Below are 20,792 nucleotides of genomic sequence, written 5' to 3'. Positions count from 1 at the left end.
GAGTCAGACAGCATCCTTCCTTGCTCCCACAAGCTGCCACAAAGCTGCCTTCCTGAATAATCCCTCAGCCGGTCTTCTGAATCCAAAACTTTATCCCACAACTGTCTTTCACCACAAGAAAAGTGAGGTCCACATGCAACACAGTAATAACATCACACCATAATGTTTCTTTCATTAATTTCCTCCATATAACCACCAGCACCTTCAGCCATAATTTTCCTCTCTTCTATTTGCAAACTACTGAATAGAATTTATTTTCCATATAGCATTAAAATAACACATATAAAGAGCTCACTATGACATTATTTACGATGCAAAAGAGATTAAATTTTGGCTCCGCAAGCGACTGTTAGCAAGGTCACAAAATACATTTGGGTAGCTAACACTTAGCAATGCCCATGGCAAGCAGGAGTCTAGCTGCTGTTGTACTTTGACCTACAAGCCCACATTTCATCAAGTTTCAGTGAGACTTTAGCAGACTAACTGCTTGGATACTTTTTTCCAAGTCACACTCTCAAGCTGTGGCTCTCACTTTAGGTAAATTGCAACAAAGCTTTCTTTGTTGGAATTCAGCAAACTGTTTTCTACATCAAAAACCAAGTGCAAAATTTACAGCAAAGTCCAAGTTTGCTAGACTTCTTGAAAAATATCTCAGTGCATCACATCTTCTGAACATAAGAGCCCTGCCTCAGCTGCCTACTCTCCACTTATCTCAGGAGCTCTTTAGACAGATCATCTATTCCCTCCTGAATGCTTTGGCTTGGATTCATCGGACCAATCTTTAAGCACCTAATGGAGATATCCAAATTACAATCTCTACCATCCAGCACACTGCAAGGTCAATGAAGGAAATGACCCCTCCTAAAAGCAATTCAGTGTCTATTTCAAAGTGTAGCAAGTATAAAAAGAGTGAGCATAAAAGGCTAAGTTCTCCTCCCTGTCCTCCCACTAACACCCTTTGGAAAAATACAAGTTCTCCCATTAGCCCAAGAAAGCAAATGGTAGCTGTCTCTGAGAAAGCACCACAGCCACTCCAGGAGCATCACTGCATACCACGAAATGACAAAAAAACTTGAAAGGGAGAAACTGAGTGAATGCTGCTTAGTCGAAGACAATTCTTCATAAAATTCAGAATACATTTGGCTGTACACCATACTGTTTTCTTTGGAATTTCCACAATGATTAAAGAATTATTTTCAAATTTCACCAACATTTAGCCAAAAAAGCACATCAAATTCTACTCTTCTTGTTTACTCCAAAAACCTGACTACTGTGATGAAACTACAGCTTCAAAATTTGGACTATATTCAGGTGTTGTTTTGCTTATATCTTTCAGTTTCAGTATTTCGCCCCCCTTTACTGACTGTACCTGTGTATGTATAGACATCACTCACATACACAGTTTCTTTAGCTGGACTACCCCAGACAGCCTCTTCAAGCTTTCTCCAGTGAGACACCTATTCCTCCTTTCATCCATTAGGAGCCTGTCTCTGCACAATTTTTTCTATTTCCTCCTCAAACAAACAACAATTTCTGAAGCATACTACATGATGTCTAACCAGCTGCTTGTAGAACACCACCAGTAACTTCCTGTCTACATCTGTGACTGTGTCCCAAGACCACATATGCCTTCTTCACAACTGCACCATGCTGTTTGCTGGGTTATTTTGCACCCTTCTCTATTTTGACCCTTCCAATTTTTCAGCCTCCAAGCTTTTATTTTGGCTGTAGCACCCTAAAGCACATGGCTACAAATTTCATCCCACTCCTATTACTCCATCCCTCAGAGAGAAAGGGGGCTAAGTGTAAAGAAGTATTCTGTATCACAAAGATGTTTCAGATTTATCCCATGTCTGGGCACTGGACCTAAGAAATCCCTCAAAGTTCTTCTTCCTCTCTCCATTACAAGCACTTTTCAAACTTCGTGTCATCAAAGAATTCTAGCAGCAAGACATCTTTACACTTACCTTTGTCATGAAATGAATTAGGAAACATCAAAATTGATCTGACAGTTGTTTCATAATGAATTTAATAACAAGAGCTCTCTGAGCTGCCTCCCTCCCTCTCAGCCAGGTCCTTTATATAAGGCTCACAGACACACAGTTTCTCTAATATTTTTTAATCTCTCCTGTTTAACTAACAGTTTGCAAAACAGCACCATGTCAGTTACCAAGTACATATTCAGATGACACTATAAAAAATATGCATGCATATGCATATGTAGAAAGTAAGTTCTATTCATCAGTTTGCCACACTCCAGCTTTTGGAAGTGGGGTGCACTGCATTTGATTCCACTCTCTCTATACGTATTATTTTAAATTATTTTTTAAGCATTAACGCACCTTTTTAAAATACCAGCATACTGCCAAAAATTTAGGAAGTTCAGACCACATCAGAAACTGTTACTTATGCTTGAAATGGGCTACCTGTTGAGAACAAACAAACCAACCCAAAATTTTCAACACCAGTGCCTACCTTAGCTTCTTCACCAGCAGCCCTTTTGCCTCTCACTCCAATTCCCCATATTCATTTCCTATACTCTAAGTGGCTTTTGAGACATCCCTCTTAGCTTGCTCCCTCTGGCTAAGCAGTTAGTTCCTAAACTCTGAATTTATATCATTTATCTAAGGATTTATTTTGCTTCATCTGTGTGTAATTTAGCTGTGATGGGAGTTACCTGGTTTTAAGACCACAGCACTTTCCTAGGCAGTAGGCAGAACACCAAACCATCCACTCCCTAGAACTATCAGGTTTGGATCCTGTAAGGAGATGACTTTAAAAAACCCCAGAAGATTAGCCCTGCTGAGCACTTAGAAGTATGATTATGGCACTACATTAACACAGAAGTAAAGTAATTCTTCTTCTTCTGCCACAACATTAAGAAGACACATTTCTTTTTATTCTCTACTACTGAGTTTTGAGATCACCAGGCACACTAAAGTGAATATAGAAAAGAGATTAATATCTCTAAAAAATAACCAAAACTAACTTGGCTTCTTGAAAAATTTCATTAAGTCACACCTCTGCAGTTAATATACACCATAAAATCAATATAAGCAATAGGAGGGGGACGGGGGTGGGGGATAAGAGTGAAAAATGTTAGATCCTTCTTTCCCTCTACTTCCCCAAGATGGATAAGGTTCTTGATGCTGAAGAGCATTTCTTATAGTCTTACCATAAAAATAAAAGGCACATTGAGATAATAGTTTTACAGGGTATATTACAAAATATGTATAAAACATAGGACAAATATTTTCATTTTTTAAAAAAATCATCACATATCACCAGAAGCCCAAAATGAATTTTTAAGACAGTCAAAGATATGTCTGTTCTAATGAAAGGTTTGAATATTTTCTTATTTACAGTACAGCATGCACTGACATATTTAGTTTACATGTTTCTGTCTCTCTCACTCTCTCTCTCTCTCTCTATATATATATATATATTTATGTTTCTTAATCTTGGCTTGAAGGAATCTTAGTCTTGAGTTGCGTATCATACTACTCCAAAGGGTTTGAAGCAAATAATCCTAAAACTTGCCTCTAAATTTAGAATCCAATCTCATTTCCCTCAAGAATATTGGTAAATGTAACAACTTGCAACTGCTGTACTACTTAATCTTGCAAACAAACTATAGGAGATCTGAAAAAAATATTTCTGGCAAAATTCCAGAAACCTCAGAATTAAAAGAAGAATGAGAAAAGATAGCTGCATACATGTAAACACAATTACTCAAAGTGAAGAAAAAAGTCGTGGTTAGGTAGAGGAATTTTGACACAAAAGCGTCAAGTTTTTATTTTTCAAGTTAAGAAAGGATTCTTAGCAATCTTAGCTATCCCATTTCCTACATTAAAAGCTGCCAAGGAGGTTGTATCTGTATTCCTTGTATAATTAAAGCCCCTCCACCTATTCTTGTCAAGTGTCTTGATCACAAAAAACTTTTGCAATTCTCATAGCCCTGACAAGTTCGTTCTTTGGCTGGGAATGTTACAACAACTGTCCTGATTATGGGTTTTTTCTTTTTTTCAGGGTACCAAAGGGAGTTCCAGCCTTTTGCTACAAAGTGATAGGGATCAAATCCTCACACTTTTGCTTTGTAGCACCAACTGCAACACTACTGCTGAAAGCAGCCAAGGGCAGCCAGAGTATCAGAAGAAGGATTAAATACAATTTGCAGACTACATCCCCTCTGCACACTTATGTAATAGCATATTCTCTTTGTGATCTCAAGCATGCAAATCTCACCCTCTCCCCCACCCCAATCTCATAATCACAGCTCCAGTAACTACCCCATCAGTTGCACTGCATACACAATAAAAAATTTCAGTGTTCATTATATTATCCAAACAACAACAACAACAAACCCCCGCACCAAAGAGAAAACCACCCAAAAATAAAACTGTATTTATGAGAAGATAATAACTGTGACCACAATTTTTGGAAGAGAAATTTGGGTCACATGTATGCAGACAGAGAGTAAATTGTAGTGGTTTCTTTTTTTTTTTTTTTTCTAGGCATCTGCAAAGTTTGTTCATTCTTTAAGGCATACCTACAAAATATCTTAGTACCACAGTGCTTCTAATTTCACAGTTAATGTTAAATAAATGGGAAGTCACTGTAATATCAATAAACATTGTGTAGATTGGAAATCTCATTTCTTAATGTTTGACTTCTCATCTATTCAGTTAAACAAGCTAGTTGGTTATCAATTTTATGCTCCAGTAGCAGCTTAAGATTGCTCCCCAACTTCCAATTAAAATGCAGCCCCAAGTTAAACCAACTGCTTTTCTTTAGCTGTTTTAAGATTGAAATACATACACAAAACATTTTTTTCCTCAACCTCCAATACACTTACCTTCTTGTTCAAGTTCATTATTGTAAGAAGTTGGTTCTCTAAAGACACATTAAGGTTTCCTAATGGCTCTAGACTAAATCTCCCATCCCCACTTTAGTGACTGAATTCCACCAGATTTACATACAAAGTTGAACCAAGCCCAAGTAACTCTCTAAGCATCACACAAGCCAAGTCAGCAGGGACCTGCAGGTTCTGGACACCACATCACTGCTGGAATTCATCCTCCTGAATACAATGAAGAACTTCAGTTTTTACATGTCCTGGAAGTCTTTTGTAGAACCTGAGCTGTTTCACTGAGTGTTTACTTCTCATTCCCAGCTTAAATTTATTCTTGAATAAGTTACACTCACTGATGTCACATGCGCATCATGCTTTAGCCAAAAAAACCCTAGGGTTTTGATGGCTTTCTTCTGCATCTGCAGACAAGGACACACTTAGGTAGAATGAAAAAGCAAAGGTTTTCTTCATTAAAAGGCTGGCCCTTGGTAGGAACATTGTCTTCAGAATGCTGAAGCACATCAATAGACATTAAGGTAACTAGGCTTGGTACGCCTGGAGGGGACCTATTAGCAGCCTTCCCATGCCTAAATTACCAAAGACCTCTTTACTGAGGTCCAAGAGAGAAGATCAATAGATAATCGTCATAAATGGAAACAAGAGACTGAACTGTGATCAGGTAAAAGGTTTTCACCCGGAGGATCTCAAAACAGTGGTCATTCAGAATGCTGAATGACCTGGAAGGTTCATGCTCTGGAAGGTCTGGTCTTGTGGATTTTCAAGGTCCAATCAACAAAGCCCCAAGCAATCTGGTCTAAATTCAGTGCTGAGCTGGGCTAGAAAATTGCTCAAGGTCCTTTCCAAAGTGAACAATTCCACAATCCACTTTAATCCCTATGCATATCTTTAGTTTTGTTTAAACTTTCTTAAGTATGCATAATTAGAATGACACACAGTGTTTCAGGAATTTATGAAATTACACTAGAACCTCCTTAAACCGACTGCAAAAGCCTCTCCATTTTCCATTACAAACATCACAACTGTCTTACATTTGTAATGCAATAATCTCACTATGCTCTTCTCTAGCCCAGTTGTTTCTATGACATAAACTTTCAAGCTTGCATTTCAAAATACAGCTTTTAATCACCCATAATGTACAGGATATTTTTATTGTAATTCAACTAATTCTGTTCCTATTAATTCAGTCTTTGAGATAATCCCATCTCCACACAACACCACAATCATCTTCTATACTATTCATCATCAACAAATTTCATCAGCATACTGATTTTCCTTGTCCTAGAGGCATAAACGAAAACAATACAAAGACAGCTGGTCCCAAAATTATCTTTAAGGAATTCCACTAAGCATAACTGGCAGCCTGACACTTACATCCTGAGCACTGTACTTTACCATCTTCTCCTCCTAAGTCACACACTCAATCAAGCCCTGCCTTCCCCAGCTGATCCTTTTGCTACGCAACATCAACTACTCACTGAAGTTCAGGCAGATCAGACCTCTTCTGCATCTCCCCCATGTGGAAAACACTCTCCTTCCAGAGAAAACTGGCTGATGAATCTGTCATGATCTAATTTGGATAAATAGAAATCACGAATTTTATTCCATTATTTATTTTCTGCTCCTTCTCAGCATCCTTCCCGAGATAGTTACTCATCTGTCAAGTTCAAAGTCTCTCTTCACATCTTTTCACTCAACTAGCACACAGATATTTTATAACTTAATTTCTTCAACCTGAAGAAACCCCAAGCATGCAAATTCCTCAGGCAGACTCCCTATTACTAACCTAGTACATTTAGTTTAATCAGCACCTACCTCCTTGAAATTCTAAGCCTTTACACATACTCCTGCTTTGTTTATTCTTCCATTTGATTTTAACTGTATCAGCTCATGGTCACTGAAACAAAGTCATCTCCCCAAGCAGCATTTTGAAGACTTCCAGAACTTTCTGGGAATTTGAGACACATCTAGAATAATAATATTAGCTCCTTCTCAGCCCAGAAACTAGCTAAGGTGCCCAAGGTAAGAAAGTAAGACAGCAAAAGTATAAATTTGTAGCCTAAATGTGCAAGCATTCTCAACGAGAGAAAAGAAATCCTTCATTCTGAACCCTTCTTCAAGAGTCACTTGGTAAAATAAATTAAACTACAGTTCTCATTAATCCCACTTCTAGACATCTATTTTCACCAGATACTTTATAGGAAATACAGGTAACTTAACCCCACTTCCTTAACTGAACACCTAAAATTAGCACTTGGCAACCCTCAGAACTCCGTATTTAGCTTTGCCCTACCTCTACAGCACCATGCAGTACCTGTAATAAATTTACTTTGCATTATGAAAAGAAGACTGACACAGAAAAGGAAAATAAATATAAATTGTCCACATGAATGAACAAAGCTGTGAAGATCCATTGCCAGCTGCATCACTTGTTCAAAGCCACACCACTTGTGAAAGTAGGGCAATCCCAACATGACACCAGGTGAATGTGACAGCACCCTGCGTCACTCCACTCAGGGCTAAGGTGAACTTCATACCACTTCCAATGACACACTCACCTTTAGATTACTACAAAGTGAAACAAATATGGTTTTATGTGCCACTGCTTTCTCAAACAAGGAATGACTAAGGAAGCATTGCACTGCTAAAAATTTAGTTAGAAAATTTCAGAAACTTGAAGTGAAAAGAAAGAGAAAACCAAAAAAGATCATAAACAAATTTTACTTAAAGAGGGGAAAAAAAGCAAAATCCTACAGGCATTTAATTCAGTAGCTATGATAGGACCAGCTGTTTCTATGGAAACCACTACACTCTTGAACTTAAAATCCTAGTGCTTGGTTACACTTCATCCATTTCCTCACTTCAGTTCATGTAACATAACAATGACAATGTCCTCCAATGAGTTCCAGTGTTATGTTTTCAGAAGAAATATCTAGGAAACACTGTTCTTCAAAATAAATTAATACAAGCACTGTGACAAATAACCAGCAAAATACAATGGATTTCAGTCAAGTTTACATACTGTTTCCTTTACTATCCTGACTATTTGCATTCCTGGAACAATTCTGGGTTGGTTTGGGTTTTTGGGTTTTGTGGGGAGGCATGAAGTAAACACAACACGCTAACGTGTCTGCTGAGCTAATTGAGAACTAAGAATTTTCACTGAAAATCAACTTTAAAAAGACTTCAAAACCAGAAGAATAACTTTTTCTTACAACATACTGGTTCTATTAGCAAAAGATTTTTTCATGATTTAATGAAGTAAGACTCTAACACAGAATAATTTGTCTCACTGCAGTAAAAGAAAACTGAGGCACTACTTTACCTGGACCAAGTACCTGATCTTCTCAGGTCAAGTGGAATGTTGGCCACTGTATCCCAAGCACATACTTTAGTCATAAACTGTCTCCTGCTGCCTCCCAGGAGAATTCACTCTGACAGAAAAGACTCAAAGACCTACTCTGATTACTCATTAGCCATAGTGAGGGCAGTTTCACCCTGCACATGTTGTAATTGTCTTAGTCCATCATGATCCTAATGTGCAAATTACAAGACACAGAAAACCTTTAACTTGTCTTTAACATATGTCAGAAGAGCAGGAAACTTAATATAAATAGGTAGTAAAAAATGCAAAAAATAAGCCATCCAAGTTTGCTATTTTCAAAGTTCATCCTTCCTACTCAGTGTTGGAATAAGTGTACTTTCACTGAGGAATAAACACGAAACAGAGAAACTGATATACTCAGATTAATGTGAAATTTTGGTAGAGACCATTTTAGCCATTGCTATGCCACACTGAGCCAGTCAATTCCAAACACAAGAGTGGAAACAGCAGTAAAATTGCATCCAATGCCAATGCCCACAAAGGAAGTTCATGCTGGCAGGCTGAACCAGTTAGCTCTGGTCAGCAGGGCCACAGGGAGGTGGTTTGGTAACTACGGTGGTTTACAGCTCCTTGCTCAGGAGGGACCTGTAAAACAGGAACGGCCATCCTGCTGCAACATATCCTGGGGTCCCTGGCCTGTAGTGCATGGAGTTAGCGCTGAAGCTCCAACACAGGTATTTATATGCCTTCCTCAGAACTTACATATAATAATAGCAGAGAAGAGCATCCCAGGGTCTCTTTCTAAAGTGAGAATCTCTGTCTCCCTAAAAATATCTTTTAATGACACACATCCCAGTGTTTGACTCCAGAATTTAAAAGTGAAATCAGCGTGTACCATTTGTGTTACCATTCTGCCATCTCTTCTCAAGAGCTGCCCCTGGATGAGCCCAACACCTTGTTTTCATCCTCTCCTATTAAGCTGATATTTGAAGCTTTGAAGTCCACCCCACAAATATTATTAATGATAATTCTAGTCACTTAAATTTGAATTTAATTCTGATATAACTCAATAATTGTTCCATTGTGTTCTGTAGAGAGAATATTTATGTATTATTTTAAAATATTATTTAGGACAGTTCAGTGGCATCTTTTAAAAGACCAATGCAGGACCACCCAGTCTGTGAACACTGATGTTGTGCAATGCCTAACACCTCTAGTTTGAAAGTCAACACTACCACTGCTGCTGACAAAGGAGAACATCTAATTCCACTGAACCAGTTCCATACATAGCTACTTTTTCCAAGTGTAAGTGGCAGACAGATACTCTCTATCCCTTCATAATCCCCAATCCATTATTTTTTCTTACTTTTAACCAACTTTGTAGGGTTCAATTTGATTTAACCATGTACCTAGAAGATCAGTAGACTGAGAGATACCACAATTTATAACCCACACAGGTCATACCATAGACAAAAGTCAAAGGAGTCTTCCATTTATAGCCTGGATGAAAATAAACATCAGCTTCAATTTGACCAAGACTAAAGCTCTTTCATGGAAAAAAAAGCGAACACAATAAAAACATTAAAAATACATGGAAAAATTGACATTTCAAGGGAGTTTGCTATTTACTGGAACAATCAAAATAATTATAATTGCAAGCAGCACATATTCACGGATATCCTCTAGTTCCACATCCTAATTTTCAGGAGAAAAGTTTGAGGTTTTTAAAATGTTCTTTGTTTGTTTTTAGAATGAAGTTTTAAAATATAATTTTTCATATTAAATTACCTAAACATAATAAAGACACATTGAGCTCTCTGCATTCTTGAGCTAGACTTTGCTGCAGAAGTCCAAATGCTCCTCCCTTTGCTTCTCCTTTCTACCACGTGAAGTAGGAATACCGACTAAGGATTATTTCAGTGTGTATATTCAGGTACATGAACATATACATAAAAAGACACAAGTAACTGGCCAATTCAGAAATCTCTTGGGAAATATTTAAATAAGGGAAAAAAGCTTTTATTTAAAAAGAAAACATCCCCAAACATAAAACACATACAAAAAACCACATACAAATCCACAAAAAAATCACCCCACTGTCCTGGAAATGAATGGTCTACTCCTTACATATGAGAGCATAAAGATTAATGAGGTCTTACTCATGAAGATTACAGCATGAGATTATACTTTTCTTCAGAAACAAACTGATCTCCCACACAAAGCCTGTATTTAAAATGTGCTATTCTTCAGGTCCCCAAAAAGGGACAAAAATAGCCTGATTTGGAACAGAAGAAAAATAATAAAAGAGCATGGGAACAACCCAACCTTCTGAATCCACTTTTATCTTGTCTTTTCTCTTGCAATAACTGTTGCATTATATGCCACTTAATGCAGTATACTGTCCAGTACAGAAAACATCACACTATGACTAAGTAGGAGATTATAGCTAAAAAATACTATTTTCCATTTCAACTAAACTCAGCTTGAAAAATTCCAAGAGAAAAAAGTCACTTCATAAGGATAGTGACACAGTTCTATGGAAGTCCCCTCACATAACTCTGAGCTATCAATATATATATGGTATATATGTATATATATATGTGTGTGTGTGTGTGAGTAAAAAAACCACTTCCCTAGTATTTTTCAATATCTAGATCCCAATGGAAATACCAGCAACAGGAAGTCAAATTTGCAGCTTCTCACTTCAGAGTCATATTGGGACTCTGCTGACAGATCCTTTAACTTGGTCAGCATCAAAGTATGAAATTTTTCAGGCCTTGAGAATGTGTGTCAAAAACAAAATAGAAAAAAAAAAATCTTAAAAATCTTTTAAAGCATGAAAGAGGCAAAGAGTTGCACCTTCACTTAGAGATATATTTCAGATCACTTGGGTGGGCATACCATAAAATTAAATTTTTATTAACAGCTACCAATTTCTACCTTCTCTGGGCTTACTGTGTATCATGGCAGTCAGCCAGGTTTGCCATTCCACTATATAAATCTTGGGTGGGCATACCATAAAATTAAATTTTTATTAACAGCTACCAATTCCTAGCTTCTCTGGCAGTCAGCTAGTTTTGCCATTCCAAAGCACTGTATAAACCACTGAACTGTGACAATTAAAGGCAAGAGACAGGACATTATATATTTTTGTCTCTGATGCAAAATATAGTTCATATTTTAATCAAAATGGATGTTTCAATGACCAGAGAGCTCCTTTACTTTAGCAAAACCAAGCAACTCAGACATGAATGAGAACACAACCTTTTCTAATTGTTTTCCTTTTAAAATAGCCCAGTGAAAACACTGAATTACGTGATAAAAATCAAGGATTTTGATGCTGATGCCAATTTATTCAGAATACAACTCTTCAAGAGCAAACAGCTTGACTTTGACCTCTCCCTGTACTTCTCAGACTAGAATAATGAACACGCTTTCTTTCCTTTTTTTTTCCTTCCTCAGTGAGTTTCCCTTAATGTTCAACAAAAGTTTAAGCCATGTTTATAGAAAGCTTACATGTTTTTCTTCTATTGAAACATTATGGCACTAATGCATCCCCAAGCTAAGTTTGCTGAAGTCAACTGACTGAATTAATGGAATGACATCACAAATAAGGTCTCATGCAATTATTTACTGTGCTCTGAATTCACTGTTGAACACTAAAAGGCACAGCTTATTCCCCTCTGAAGCCAGTCAAGTGCTTGTGTTGTTCCAACCAGGTCTCAGTCTACAAGTAATTCTTATCCTGTTTCCGTTATTGAGAGCAATAGCACATCCAGACTGCCTATTAATGACTGAAAGAGTTAAAGCTGCCCTTTCATTTTGGTCTCCTCCTTTTCCAGAATTGTTAAGACTTCTGTAGAGTCAGAAACATACAATTTACCAGCTGTTAACTTACCACTCAACTTCCTTGAATGATCTAGTTTCTGATGCAGTATCCCTTTATGACTACCCATGGCTTTGTGAAGTACTTGCCACCACAGTGTGTCTGCATGGCAAGGTACCTTAAATTTTTTGTCCACACAAGAGTTTTCCTCAAAGAAAAACAAATTTTTGTGAAGATGGAAAAAAAAAATCATTTATAAGAAAAGACTTTTAAAGCTTTCTTCTATCTTCATTAGTCTTATATGCCCAGAGTCTTCACAAAAAGCATCAAATTACACAAAATGCTTCATTCCAGCCCTTCAGAAAAATCCGTCTTCATACAAATAGCACAAACTTAAGACCCAATTGATATTCAGGCATCTTCTAAGCATAAATATTCTCTTGGTCTAGGATCTCACTAAATCCTTTCTACGAAGAGAGAACACTGATGGCTTCTTGAAGGCAATGCAGTCTTTTAATCAGTAGTGATTATAAGCAACACCAGTCACGGCTCTCAGTTCTTACTGCATCAACAACTACATTATAACAAGCCATCTGCTCTGTGTCAAAGCAGTGAGTAAGGTTGGCTTCTGTGAATCTGGGGCAACATGTGTTCTAGCCTGCATCTTAATTATGGTTTACAAAACACTATGTATGGACAACCACAGAGGTATGTCACTGACAGCTCCCCATGTAGCTATGTGTATTACCTTTAAAGTAAAAAGGAATTAGTATTACCTTCCTGAACTAATTTGTTTGAATCTATATACATAGGCAACAGCAGAATACATAATTTAACATGCTTTTCTTCTCATATGTTGTGACTTTTGCTAGAATAAAATAATTTTAGACTTAAGTCATATTCCAAAACTCTAAATTTGTCTGTCCTCATGTTTTTGCATGTGGTCAATACAGCTAGCACACAGTACTCACCACCTCTGCATGTCCAAGCCCTCTGAGACCTGGAGATGATCCAATCAGAGATGACCTGACTCTCACTCCTTGTTTTTGTTTCTTGAGTACTCACACTGTTAAGTTTTTCAGGATAGCTACTTGTTATGCCTGACACGTAATATTGCTTCCAGGCCACAGGACAGATGCTGATTTAAAATTAAGAGTGTTTTATTAACAGTTCCACAAATGCTATAATGGGTTCCAAAGACCTTCTAACCCTCTATTTTCATTAAGGAAAAGGTCTGACAGTCTAGAGTGATAGCATCAACTGACCATGTTATGAAAAATCTCACTGGCACCACTGGTTATCACTAGCTACAGTTAGAGAAGAATGATTCCGTGGACAATTACTAAACTTTTGTATTTATCTCAATTGAGGCATTACTTTGATGTTGCAAGAAACAGAATAACCTCTCACAAAAACAAACAAGCCAGAAGGTTGTCTTCCTTATTGAGGTTCAACATATTCAACTCAAGAGTTGTGGACAGATGTCATGTCAGCAACAATGACCAATATTTAGCAAAAATAATTATATATATATGTATGTATATATATGCATATATGTATATGTGTGTGTATATATATGTATGTATAAATATATATAAAGGCATCTTTTGATTAGAGAGAAGAAAGATGCTATAGTTTTGCACTTCCTGTCATGACATAATAAAGTTAATGGAACCATGCTTTTGAAGAGAAGAGGATAAGAATAGAATTTAGCAAGTCCTCTCTGTCAGGAGACACAACATTCATTATTATAAATATGTTTTTAGGGAAATATCTATGTATATTGGCCGAATGTCAGTTCTGTACATATAAATGCTAACAGTGTAATGGTTCAAAAGTTTTCAGCAAATGATTTTCTAGCTAATTGCAAGTCAAAATTACAGCACAGTAGTAGAATTGTAGGCATAACCATTTCTTACAAAGGGTATAGCACATACACACAAGAAGGCCTAGAAAAATACAGCTGCTCTAGAGGAAGAGAATGAAGGTCCACATGGTCAGAACTATTCCATTCTTCCCTATCGGTTTGGGGGACAAATAATTATACAAAGCTGAAAGGAAGATCTGGCATTTAGAAAGAAAAGTGTATTTGTCATACAAAACAGCTATCAAGAAAACCATTGTCTCAAGTCATGCAAGGCTTGGACGACCATTCAGCAGAGAGTCAATCAGCATCAACCTGCGACAAGTAATACTGTCCCTTACTGTGCCAGACACAGCTATGGCATCATCTGCTTTTCACACTCCCATCCTCATTCAGAAATTACTTTTTAGCAAACATAATGAATTCTCCTGGGCATATAACTATTCCATTGATTACTTCAACAACCAATGCTTGCAAGAAACAGCCCATCAGATCATTCCAAATAAGTGTTATATGAACACTATGCAGTGTTTACACAACAAATAAAGGATCTGAGCAGCAGAATAAACGTACGCTGCAGGTTACTGTCTAGGAGCTAAACAGCATCACATTACACAAACATTCCATCTTGTCATCTCAGGAACACATTTGTTAGTATGTCAGCTATCTGACAGATGAGTACCATGTGGGACACTTCAGTTCTGTTTTAATCTGTACTGTAAGTGATGCTCAAAAAACTTTTTTTTTTTATTCAAGATTTTTTAATAAAGCTTGAAACCCCTGTAAAGCAACTAGACAAGGCAGCGCAGAGAGGAAGAACAAATGTAGAAGTGGAACAAGATGACAGCTACAAAAACTTGCAGAACCTGGAAACTGTCTCCCTGGGAAAAAACCAAACAAACAAATCCAAAGCAAAACACAAACAGACAATAACTACAAACAAAAAACCCGTAAAAACCCAAACCCAACTCAATTCTAGACTGTAAAGAACACAGTAATATCATCAGCAAGAGAAACAGAACGGCAGCAAAAGGAAAAAAATCAAGAACAGTGGTGATGAACACAGCATGCAACAAGACTGATGGCCACCAGCTACAAACTTTGTAAAGCTACCTGAAGCCTATGAGGCTCTAAGCCATGAAAAGTAACTGGCCACAAATATTCATGGCCAAACAATTAAAAATAAGTAAAACTAAGGCAATAATCAATTGAGTCTCCTGAGTTGCAAACCTTTCCAAGAAAGAGCAGGTGAATACACCTAATAAGATATGCCCACCATAAAAGCTTGGCCAAAGTACCACTGAGGCAAATGTTTAGAAATTTCTAATAAAATACCAAAGTTTATATTCTATCCTGGCAAAAACATGTTTCAAATTTTAATAACTGCAGCAAAGAGAATTGTAACCGACTGTAAGCAAAATTCCTCTCTTCAAAACCCATGGTATTTTGGACCTTTCCAATACATGCCTCAAAGGTAGGATTCAGAAGTTTAATTAGCTTTTTATGCAAGTACTGAACCAGCTGATCATATTCACCTTCCTCCCCAAGTGCGTCAGTAAAGTCATCAGGGTGCTATTTGCTCTCCGAAGAAGAGACCATTATCATGATTACCTGCTAACAGCCAAATCTCAAAAGCCTTGGTGTCATCTCAAAACAACATAGGAAAGGTCGCAGGATTGCTGTGTTATACAGCACAGACCTTGCACTCTTGTACCCATCCACACTCTGGAAATGAGATCACATCTGTGATCCATAATCCATCTTCCTTTCTTTAAATGTGAAGAAAATGGACTTCCTCCATAATAAACTAAAATCCTTACGTTAATAAATGTAATATTACTTACATTACACACATTTATATGTAGTATACTAGGAAGTATAATAGATTAACAAAACAGAACTAATCTTCAACACACTAAGCATGGAAACAAGAATACGTCTTTATAAAATAAGTCTCCATCAGGATATGATCTGAAACTTCAAAACACTGAACAAACAGGAACGTACATAAGAGAAGAGATTAAGTAATTAAAATGTGACTAGTGTTGCTAAAGCCCACCGGTTTTCTAAGCATTACACATACCGTGAGTCAATCTGGTTTTATTACAATAACTCCCATGCAATGTCACTGTGAAAAATTAAGATAAACTACCCATAGAATTTAGTTTCACTAATAGTGAGAATATTAATAATACATACAATATTAATAATTTGTGCTTTCACAAAGAAAATGGAGGCAGTATTTCAATCCTACATTCTAGATGATTGTCAGGTCACAAGTTTAAACTTCTCTTAAACTTCTGAGATATTTATTTGCAACTCAAATATTATTAGTATTTTTACAAAAGGCACGTCTAACTTTGCCCATTAAAAACTCTGCCAAATAAACAACAGTAAATTCCATGTACTAGCAAGCAGCTCCATAATTATTAAGCATAGTTACTTCTCAGTACTAACTCTATCCAGAGAATATTAACTTGCAGATGGAGCTTTATTTTATCACAAACCTATTCTGGATATCTCAGAGAAAGGAGTAAAACTGTTATGGAGAGTCTCATTTCCACTGTGCCATAACTGAAGAACGTTTTCCTGCCTTCAATGACTGGTTTGGGGTCTTGAAAATTAACAGCCCTGTGTGATGTAAATCAAGACAATCATTTTCACAATGATTCTTACTAAATTACATCTTTTGTCTCATTAAAACAAACTAGTAAATTTCACTCAATACTTACCTTGCACATCCTCTGTTTTCTTAGAATCTGACCCTTAATCTCCCTCACTGTCCAAAGACAACACCTTGCACATCCTCTGTTTTCTTAGAATCTGACCCTTTATATTAAGACAATTTATATGGTTATTAACTCTTAGAGCATTTTCCCATCCTTTTCTTGCCTCAGAAGGGGAATTCAGCATGTTTTACAGGTCCAAAAATGAAGTAATTCAGCAGGTGGCACACCTGATTTGGGTCTATTTGAAACATTGTATTTAGTCAAGAAAAAGTAACCTTTCACTCCCAAACCAGCACTTTTACTCTTTAATATACTTGAACTTCTCACTTTGTTTAAATTTCAGGGTTAATAACAATTCACAACTCCTCAGACTCCATTATCTTCTCAGTTAATGTTTAATAGTTAACACAACTCATAATATGATATTTCCACGTATAGATAAAGTTCAAGTCAAATACAAGTGCACTAAGGTGCACACTGGGAAGCTTGAAAAAACATTAACTTTGATCTTTCTTTAAATAGTGATAATCATTACTAAAAAAACACATGCACATACATACAGAGAAAACACATTTCTTAAGAACTCTGCAAATTGCAGCATAAACTCAAATGTTTCTTGCCAACTAATAAATTCTTTTGTGGTTTGGTAACAGAGGGAACTTGCACAGAGGGAAGGTACTTGCAATAAGCTAAATTACTATAGGGACATAAATCAAAATAGTATTTCACCCTCCTCTGCCTCACAAGCTACATTCACACTCATCAGTTAAGTACTTCCAAACTTTCCAAAGGAAAATACAACGGTAAATAATACTTCCTTGTTATTATACTGTTTGTTTCATCAAGGAAGGAAGCGTAGCTGACATTAAAACCACAAGAGACAAAGTCATTAGGACTCTTAATTATTATTTTTTCCTCTCTCTCAACAAACGAAGCTCTGAATGGATGCTGAGTGTTCGACTGACACTGATTCAACAGGAGAAGTTACAAGTGAGGCCTCCACAGCATTTCCATGTGCTTGTAGGTGGGGATGACCTGAAGTTTGACTTGCAGCTCCACAGGCTGCTGCTTCTGCTGCCTCCTAACAACGGGCTGAAGGCAAACAGATTCTCCTACAGAGCTGTTACGGCTCTGTAGAAAAGCATTAAGAAGAAAACCAAAGAGAAATATTAAAGGTGACAAGCTGCTAAATGGACCCCCTTCCACTCCCTTCTGTCTCTCCGAAACCACACACGGCCTGTCATATGATTTGTCTCCTGCACATAAACGAGTGCAGACAGAAACACTAGGAAATACATATGGGAGAAAATTATCCTATAGGCAAACCAGCAAGATTAACAGTTGGAAGCATAAGTTCATGACAACAGGCCAAAGGCATAAGCCTCAAATTGAGAAAGGTTTCCATTTCCATTTTTAAAACTGTGTCATACCTGTGCACACTTGAAATAGTTTCAGTTAGACATAATGTCTATGGAAAGGGGTGTAAAAGTACCACCCTCAGTACATACTCTTAGTTTGAGCATAAGAGAAAGAAGAACATGGTTTTTTACCAGTCTTCCACAGGCAGCAGTTCAATGTGCAGAGAAGGGAACTGAACCCCACTGGCTTCCAAAATTAACAGATTTTAAAGACCTTATGACTTCTGATCCAGAGTGCTTTAGGAAGGACAACAGTTAGTAGTTTTTCCAATAGTACTTCAAGAACTTCAGTATATTTTTGTGGTAGCTTCTCCTTTTTTTTTTTTTTTTTTTTTTTGTGTGTGTGACACGTAAAGCACTTTGTGCTCTAGCATTGAAACTGTCTATTACTAACCAAAATGTTTTCCCCTTAGCACATGGTTCAAGTATGAAAGCAGTACAAAACACAGAACAAATATTTAATTTCTTGAAATAACACTGATTGCTTCCCTTTCCAGAAAAGCATTAAGTGCTTGGGAATACATATCTTTTAAGAGATTAGATACTTCTATGTAAAATAAAGGGGTAGAGTTGCTAGGGCTTTTAAAGAGCCACAATTATTTTAATTGCTTGAGAAACAATACAATAACATTTTTGTTGTATAAAACTGCAGGTTGTACATATGACTCCAATCTTTCCAGAAAAACATTTTTAGAGACAAACAGGCCCACATTCACTGCATTACTAACACATTCAATGTTAGCAGCAAAGGGACAGTCAACACTTACTGAGGTTTTCCATTGAAACCTTCTGCACTGATCACAGTGAGACCTACATCTGTGACACTGAGATTTTCTACACTAGTTTTGACTCAAGATAGGGCTTGCTTTATATGTCCAAAAGAGGGATGGAATGAAGTAATTGCTTCTGAAAACATTGAAGAAACAAAGAAAAAGGACAAACATTTCCACTTATTTTTTAAAAAGCAACTGTTAAAATTTAACTTAAAGCTTGAAACAACTGTATTAATACAAATGGAAAGGAACTCAGCCCAGTGGTAATGCTCAAGTGATGAGTACCATGTGCTCCACTGTGCTTTTGTGAGACCCCATATGGAGAACTGCCTACAGTTCTGGTGTCCCCAACAGAAGGACATGGAGCTGTTGGAGCACATCCAGAGGAAAGCCACTAAGTTGATAAGAGCCTGGAGCAACTCCCTCATGAAGAAAGGCTGGGAAAGTTGGGGCTGTTCTGCCTGGAGGAGATTGTGTAGAGACCTCATAGCAACCTTCCAGTACCTGAAGGGGGCTTACAGGGAAGGTGGAGAGGGACTCTTCATCAGGAACTGATAGGACAAGGAGTTATGGATGAAAACTGAAACGGGAAAATTAAGTTAGAGATTAGGAAAAAAATTTTCACAGTGGGGGTGGTGAGACACTGGCTCAGGCTGCCCAGAGAAGCTGTGAATGCCCCAACCCTGGCAGTGTTCAATGCCAGGTTGGATAAGGCCTTGAGCAGCCTGGTCTGGTGGGAGGTGTCCCTGCCCATGGCAGGGAGCTGGGACTGGATCATCTTTAAGGCCCACTCCAACCCCTTGATGTTTGCTATCTGACACAGCTACCTTCTAACTCAAGCAAAGAAAAATAAGCTGTTTACAGTTATCTTGGAAACTGTATCAGAACACAACATTTAGTCTTTCCTGGAAGAGTTACATTTTAAAGGGAAGCTTTGCAACAAGTCATCCTTTGCAGATGTCATTTTAGCTGACAGCTTTCTGGTAATTAATTCATTGGCCCACATTGCTGTCTGTAGCTTAGGTTTATTTCCTAGCTCACAGAGAACTAGGTGCAACTAGATGAAAAAGTAAATGCTATTCAAGAGACCAAGCATCCACAACAACACAGGTAAGTATCTAACACTGAGGAAGTCTTTCTATAAGCATTCCATACAATATTCAGCTTCCCTCAGGAATCATCCTATACAACTAACTTTACTTTTTCTAGGTGGGTTAGTTCTTTCTCCTTGGGAAAAACAGTACAAATCACTAGAAAACATGGATTACATCACATTTCCTGTTTGACTGGAATTTGTCAAGAAGCCAAAAATCAATTGACTCCCAGAAAGTGAACAAAACTAGCAAGCAACCACTCTGATGACTGTTTAATCCTTAGTCATCTGCTGTGATCCTGGATGCTCTGTCCTCTCTCCACCTCTTTTAATACTTCAGCTTCCTATCAATTTTCCTACTTATTTTCCCAATTTTCCCCCTTTCAGCACTGTTTTGTCATTATCTGCACCCAGTATAAGGCGACTCATTTGTGTTCACACATTTATTTGACACTATACATTGAAGCACTTTCCCTTAATTTAGTCACATATGTGACAATTCATTTTATCTGCAGGTAGCTCAGTCTCAGCACAATCCAAAGTAAGCTTGTGTTTTACCTTCAAACTCTTTCCTACTTGTACTTATTACTATTGTCCCATTTTTCTGACTGCTGTGAGTAGTTGCTGGCTAGGACTCACTGAGGAGCACCTTACAATTTTCATTTGCTCCTTACAAACATGGACAGACACTATCCACCTTTTCCTTACTTATCTGTGTCACAATATTGCCCAGAAATCCAAGTCTAGCACACTTAACTGTTACCAGAATAAACAAGCTGTCCCTTAGAACTCAAGATTGACAAAAATTACAAAACCTCTACAGACAAAGCACAAAGGTAGCACTGCTGACTATTATTATGCTCAGTGGTCTTAGAATAACACCTATGTATTATC

General features: G+C 37.3%; 1 protein-coding gene across 2 annotated transcripts in view; it reads right to left on the bottom strand.

Moving 5' to 3' along the window:
• The window catches only part of UBL3 (ubiquitin like 3), a 57,089-nt gene that overhangs the window by 10,688 nt on the left and 25,609 nt on the right, over window positions 1–20,792 (bottom strand). The window lies entirely within an intron of this gene.

Source organism: Passer montanus, unplaced genomic scaffold, assembly GCF_014805655.1.
Source record: "Passer montanus isolate IOZ18808 unplaced genomic scaffold, ASM1480565v1 scaffold4, whole genome shotgun sequence".
Taxonomy (NCBI): domain Eukaryota; kingdom Metazoa; phylum Chordata; class Aves; order Passeriformes; family Passeridae; genus Passer; species Passer montanus.
This window is presented reverse-complemented; position numbering and strand designations above follow the sequence as displayed.